This window comes from Parasteatoda tepidariorum, chromosome 5 (genome assembly GCF_982258835.1).
Source record: "Parasteatoda tepidariorum strain Cologne lab strain chromosome 5, Ptep-v5.0, whole genome shotgun sequence".
Taxonomy (NCBI): domain Eukaryota; kingdom Metazoa; phylum Arthropoda; class Arachnida; order Araneae; family Theridiidae; genus Parasteatoda; species Parasteatoda tepidariorum.
The window spans coordinates 70,108,956-70,115,508 of NC_141759.1; the positions used below are offsets into that span (position 1 = coordinate 70,108,956).

The window sequence follows — 6,553 nt, forward strand, 5'->3', positions numbered from 1 at the left end:
TAATTATTTTCCTTTTTCCCGATGTAGTCTATATTGATCTATGGGGCGTTGTTAGAATTGACTTTTCTAAGTCGTACACATCAAAGACTCCGTCGAACCAAAAATTAATCAGATAATTTACATATTTTAAATACAAAACAGCAACTTAACTATAAAGCTTAATTTCAGTTAGTTCCATAAATCCGATATCAGCAAACTATCTCTACGCACATGTAGTTTCATGTGAATCTTAAGCACACCGGACAAAAAATTAGTCACCCTTAGAGAAATCATGAAAAACATAATTTAATGGCGTGTAACACCGCCTCTGAATTTGATAACAGCCTGGATTCGTTTAAGAAGTGAGTCCACCAGGTTTTGCAGGTATCCAGTGTAAGTCACTCGCTGAGGATTTGATCCCGCAAATCCATCAAATTGCGAGGATGCTGTAATTTATTGTTTTTTCTCTTTTATCGAAGCCGAACTAATTACACTAACCTTTTAACAGGCTTCGCTACTATATAAGCAGTTAAAGAAATACTATGCTACTATCTATAGAAATACTACTATCTAGAGAATTTGATTTGAACTTCAAGTGTTTTCTGAAGAAAAAAAGATTCAATGGATATTTTTTGTTGTAAAAAAAAGGATTAGAGAATTAAAAATAAATGTAAGAATTAAATAATGTTTAAAAGCTAGGAAATATTTATCAAACACATTAATGGCGTGAAAGGAAATGTGTTTGATTTAACTGTGAACAAACCTGCTGAGTTCACGACATTTTTCTTCGTACATTGTTCGTAACTGTACAAGTTCCCCTCTCATCAACGCAATGCTTGTCTGCGTGTCCAATAAAGACATTCTTAACTGTCTATTTTCATGCACAGCTTCATCCAGCTTTGTTCTCACTTCGTCCAGTCTTACATCAGAGCGATCCGTTGGCTGCGTTCTCAACCAAGTGTAGACCTGGGGAAAAATTTAAATTCGTAGTCTAAAAATATCAATTACTTTTAGACTCATTAATACGTAAACTCACGTTGAAAAAGGGAGACAAAAGCAAAGTTTGTTAAAAATAATGAGTCGTAAGCTTATATTTTGAAATTAACTATATAAAATATTTAATATATGCATTGAATGAAAAAGGAATTCAAAGAGTGTTTGTCAACTATGTATGTGAACTTCTTCTTAGCCTTGACATAAAAATCAAATTACCAATAAAAAGTAAAATTGGTACGGAATATCTAGAATGGTAACATGTATGGTCGTTGTGAGAAATTTTACAAAGTGATAGTGAATCAATAATTAAGTATTAATTATTTTTTTAAAATTAATCCATTTTGCAATTCTTTAAAAACTAGAAAAACACACAGGGTATTTCAAGAAGATTGACTAATTTTCCTGCATTCATAATGGGAAAAAGATTAAACTCCCTTTTCAAACAAAAAATTTTTTTTGCTTCTTCCATGCTTTTCAAATATGGTGAATATCACTATTTCCTTATTTGTTTAGTAACTAATTAGAAATTTTGAATATTTTTTTCCCGTTTTCATATGTTCTATTGAATCGAATGACTAAGTTTTAAATTTAAGGGTTGTAAGTATTTTTTAAACTTTTGCAGAGTTTAAGTTATAAAAACATTTACAGCAAGACATTTAAAATTCGGTAAAGTGGTTTAACCAAATTATATTTCAGGAAATAAAATGAAACTAAAATATTCATGGTCATTAATTATAATATAAGGAATTAGCGTAGTTATTAAATGTGAGGAATTAGCATTCTCGTAATTCTTCCAATTTAAAATTATCATGGAAGAAACATTAACCTTTTCTGTATAAAAGGAACCCTTAAATTTAAAGAATAAATAAATAAATATTAAATAATTCTTGTAACAAATTTATGGGATTGGGCATAAATTTTTCAACACATGTAATATTAAATCAAAAAATTTTCGATACCTGTCACAATGAATCGAAATAGTAAAGATTGCACTGGAGACCATGTTGAATATATGTAATCTCTGGCTCTTACAAGTCTGACCCTACTCTTCCTCATTCTACTGCTATTAAGAATAAAATAATAAGTTCCTGTACTCTTTCGAACTGCTCTATGCGTAATTTCATTTCTTTTATTTCAAATTATGCTCGTATGTATGCCCTTCTTAGTTCACATACCTCAATTTGCGTTTGCGAACATTGATCCCGCGTGCTGTAAACTAGTTCACTATTTAGCTCGTATTATTTCACATCTAACATTCAACAAAATCCACACTGTTAAAAATTCCTTTGAGTTTGTTTCCCAATAAGAACATATTCCCTTCTTCAGCAAAACTATGCTCTCTATTGATTTTTTTTTCTCTTTCTATACTAATGTGTCCAAGAATTTCATTACTCTTTTATTGAAATTAAAGATATCTCCTTTGTCAATTCCTGTATTCAACAAAATGCTTTTTAATTCACTGATAATTTCTATAAGCAAATGGTAGGTTTAGCCATGAGCGACCCCCTCGCCTCCATTTTTTATAACATATTCATGCATTATTTCAAAGAAAAATGCTTGAAATTGTTCAAACTCTCAAGGTGGAAAAAATGCAGTGACGATACTTTTGTCTTAGTAGACAGTGATACTGATTTTTGAATTAATTTCTGTTGTCAACTTGAGTAGAAGATCTCAAAATTAAAATATTTATTTTTGGAAAAGAAAAAAAAAGCAGAATAGCGGTGTTTTTGGCGTTCGAAATGGGCTATAGCGGACGTAGAGCAGAACTCAAGGAATGAAGGAAGAACTTTAGATTCTCTTTGTTTTCAAATAGATTAAAAACTTTTAAGTTAGAAAACTATATGGGACTAAAAACTGCATTGGGCATAGTTCTAAAAGAAAGCACCATGAAAATTTTAAATAAATATTTTTGATAGTCGAATACGCAAAATATAAAGAAAGGGGGAAATATCGTAGTACATTCCTATACAACTTAGAAGAGAGGTCTCTCCAGATGGCGTATTAGAGCATTGCGATCGCGATTAGAAGAGAGAGTTCTTCTAAAAATGGTTTTATCACTTTTTTAAATTTTTTCTTTTCTTTTCTACAACTCAAGAGCCATCTTATCGATTGCGGTCATAGCTGCGTGAATCGCAAGCAGTGTGAACTGTCCTAAGCCAATCACCAACCATCCAAATTCAGTTGAACAGAAATAGGCAGTTCTTATACCTCAATGTTATTTATTTGTTTTTTAGATTTTAAAAAACCAAAACAAACTTTATATGCTGTTAATTTCTCTTATCAAACATTGAAAGACATCAATTTGTTGCTAATGAAAATTTAAAATGAGTGAAGCTTGTGGTTCTAGGGAACAATTTATAGATGAAGACTATGAATCTGAGTTCGAGTTTGATACCCAACCAAGCAATAAAAGAAAATCTATAGACGATGAAGTCACATTCAAAACTCCTGCAAAAAGAATTTCCAAGCCAAACAGACAGACATTCCATGACCAGTGTGCATTAGAACAGGGCCGTTCTCAACAACAAGCATACCAGGCCTTAGACGCCTATACGAGGCATAAAAAACTCATCAACGATTACGTTCTATGCTATTCAGGAACCACTCAAAATCTTAGAAGAGATACTAGTAATTATAAAACTGATCATGATGTAATTCGCGAAAATCATAAATTCTTATGGGAAGAAGATGATGACGCAACTACCTGGGGTGAAAAGCTAGCAAAGAAATATTATGATAGACTCTTTAAGGAATATTGTTTGTGCGATCTTTCTCGCTATAAAGATAAAAAAAGTTGGCATGAGGTGGCGCACAGAAAAAGAACTAATTATTGGTAAGGGGCAGTTCTTCTGTGGTAATATTCGTTGTGATCAAAAAGATGAATTGAACAGTTGGGAGGTTCTGTTTTCTTACATGGAAAAAGGTGAAAAAGAAAAGTGCATTAGTCAAATTACGGTTGTGTGAGCGGTGCTCTGACAAGCTGCATTATGGATATAAAGGTAAAGCAGCTCTGAAAAAGAAGAAAGAAAAAAGTGATTACAATTCGAAGAATAACTTAGTAGATAATATATCGGTACCTAATAATACAGCTGAAGAAGCTAACACTCAAAAGATTCCTGAGGAAACGAATATTTGGAAACAAAAGATCAAAGAAGAAGTAGAACAATCGAAAGAAGATGCTTTTGAGGAATTTTTGGAAGAATTATTGCTATAGATTTACTAATGAAGGATATTTCCAAATTGGATCTTGCCAGCTGAAATTTCTAAGTGCAACTTCTCAGTTCCGCATTCGCTATAAATTTTTTAAAAAATATGTAGTGATTATAAGTTTTAAGAATCAACACTATTCAGCGATGTTATTATTATTTCATTAGTTTGTGTGCCAGTGTCCCAGGCAGTTCGGCAACAATATGGAAACGTTCCTATTTGACATTAAAATATCACATCATCTTATTTCTGCTCATGTACCATGAATCCATATTATTCTAATGCTTAATATCTGAAATTGTTCTTGCGCCCTTTAAAAATTTATTATGTAATGCTTGCCAAGATAATAAGGAAAAAATATAATGATAAATGAAATGTATTTGTGATATATTTAACAAACTAATATATAAGTTACTTTATCATAGTTATTAATAACTATGCTTCATAATTTTCTGATTGTTGTTAATTACTAGTTTATCTCATGAAATTTATTATTTTAATTATAAAAAACAAGTGACTAAAGTATTAATAGAATTATGAATCATAATACATTATATTTAATAATTATCTAAACATATAAAAAATAAAATATGATTGTTATAAATAAATCGAAAATCTTGATACCTATAATTGTTATCATTAAAGATTCATTTGTTTTGTTAGTATTTTGTTTTGCTTAGAATTCTGAGACATGAGTCGGTTATAAGTTAAAAAGAAGCCAAGTAAAGAGAGATTAAGAAATATTGCTTTAAAGAAAAAACAATTTCATGTTTTGAATCATTTAAAAATCTTGTAAATCCAATGTGAAAGTTAAGTTTAGTTTTGTAATAAATACATGAAAAAATTATTTATTTTAAAAAAATAAGATTGTTTTATTTTCTACTTTTTGTTTTGTAAAAAGGATTTGAAAAATAAATTGTTTTGTTTTTGTGTCAAAAAAAATTATTATATTGTTCTTATTTTGCATATTTTTAATTCAGAATAATCAATTATTTCTGGCATGTCAATCTATTTTCTACTTTTCTTAAACAATTTACCATTAGTTTAATAGTTATATTTTCATACCTGCTATGAAGCTGTTTTAACCCATAATCATTTATTTATTTTACATCAAGTTTTTTATTGCTCTGAACCAAATTTGATAAAAGTGGACCAATATAAAAGCCGAAACTGTTCTTTAACGCCATTTAATAAACATTACATAAATTTTAAATAATTTAATTTACCTTAACTCACTCTAGCTTATAACTGACCACAGAACATCCAAACTACATCTTTAAAGCTGGCCTTTTTTGAACAATGTCAATAAACATCAATACAAATTAACATGGAATATTCAACCACCCTGATTAGTAAACCCTATAAGTATTTCGCAAACCGCCCCATGTATTATGACAATATAAAAATTTACACTTCAGTCCCCAAAAATGTAATATTTATATTTATGCAAACGTTATATAAACTCTGCCATTTTCTATTATTTAACTATAAAATTGATTTCCTACTTTTTATTCTGTTTATAGGGGCCTTCGCTCTATAACATTATTGTCTAAACAACACTGCGTTTTCATACAATTAACCACAAGACAAGATGCAGAACATGCTGCTGAAAAAGCATTTAATAATTTATTCTAAGTGAACGTAGATTAACCATCAAATTGGGTAGATCGCAAGCTGAAATTAGCATGTCCGAAGTGACAAATTCCAACTAATGTGAAAAAACTCTTGTCTTTCTTGTAAACTAGTTTTTGGTTCAGAAAATACGTTCTTAACTTTGCAGATATAGCGCGACAGCTTAGTAATGTATCTAAGAAAGGAGTAGAGGGATCCTGGGGACCTGAACAAAGGAAAGCTTTTGAACCTTTAAAAAAACGTTTAACAACAGATGCAAGTAACTTTGCCCACGAAGCAGCTCTTCTCCAAGGAAATGGTCCAGACGAGCATGTTATCGAGTATGCCAGTCGCCTATTAATCCCAGCAGAGCGCAACAATTCAACTACTGAACATGAAGCCTTGACTGAAGTTAGGGCCTTAGAAAAGTTTCGAGACTACATCGAATCCAAGAGGTTATAATTGTTTCAGAACATGAACCACTTAAATGGCTTATGAGCATTCGGACACTATCTGGACAATTAACATGATGGACTTTAAAAATAAAATCTTTCATTCTAAAGATAGTATATACGCCAGGAAATGCCACCTAATTTACAACTATGTAGATATCACTGATATATTGTTTAAGCTTAACACAACAAAATCAAAATTTAAATGGACTACTTGTTATCAAGAAGCGTTTGAAAAGCTTCAAAGCATTTTATTTTTACGACCGTTTGTACATTTGCCCAATTGGAGCAAGCCCTTCTTGTTAAAC

The 6,553-nt window shown here is 30.6% G+C and overlaps 1 pseudogene; it reads left to right on the forward strand.

Moving 5' to 3' along the window:
* Positions 1-3,173: 3,173 nt before the first annotated feature.
* LOC147809482 (protein FRA10AC1 pseudogene) lies at positions 3,174-5,107 on the forward strand (annotated as a pseudogene).
* The last annotated feature ends 1,446 nt before the right edge of the window (positions 5,108-6,553 follow it).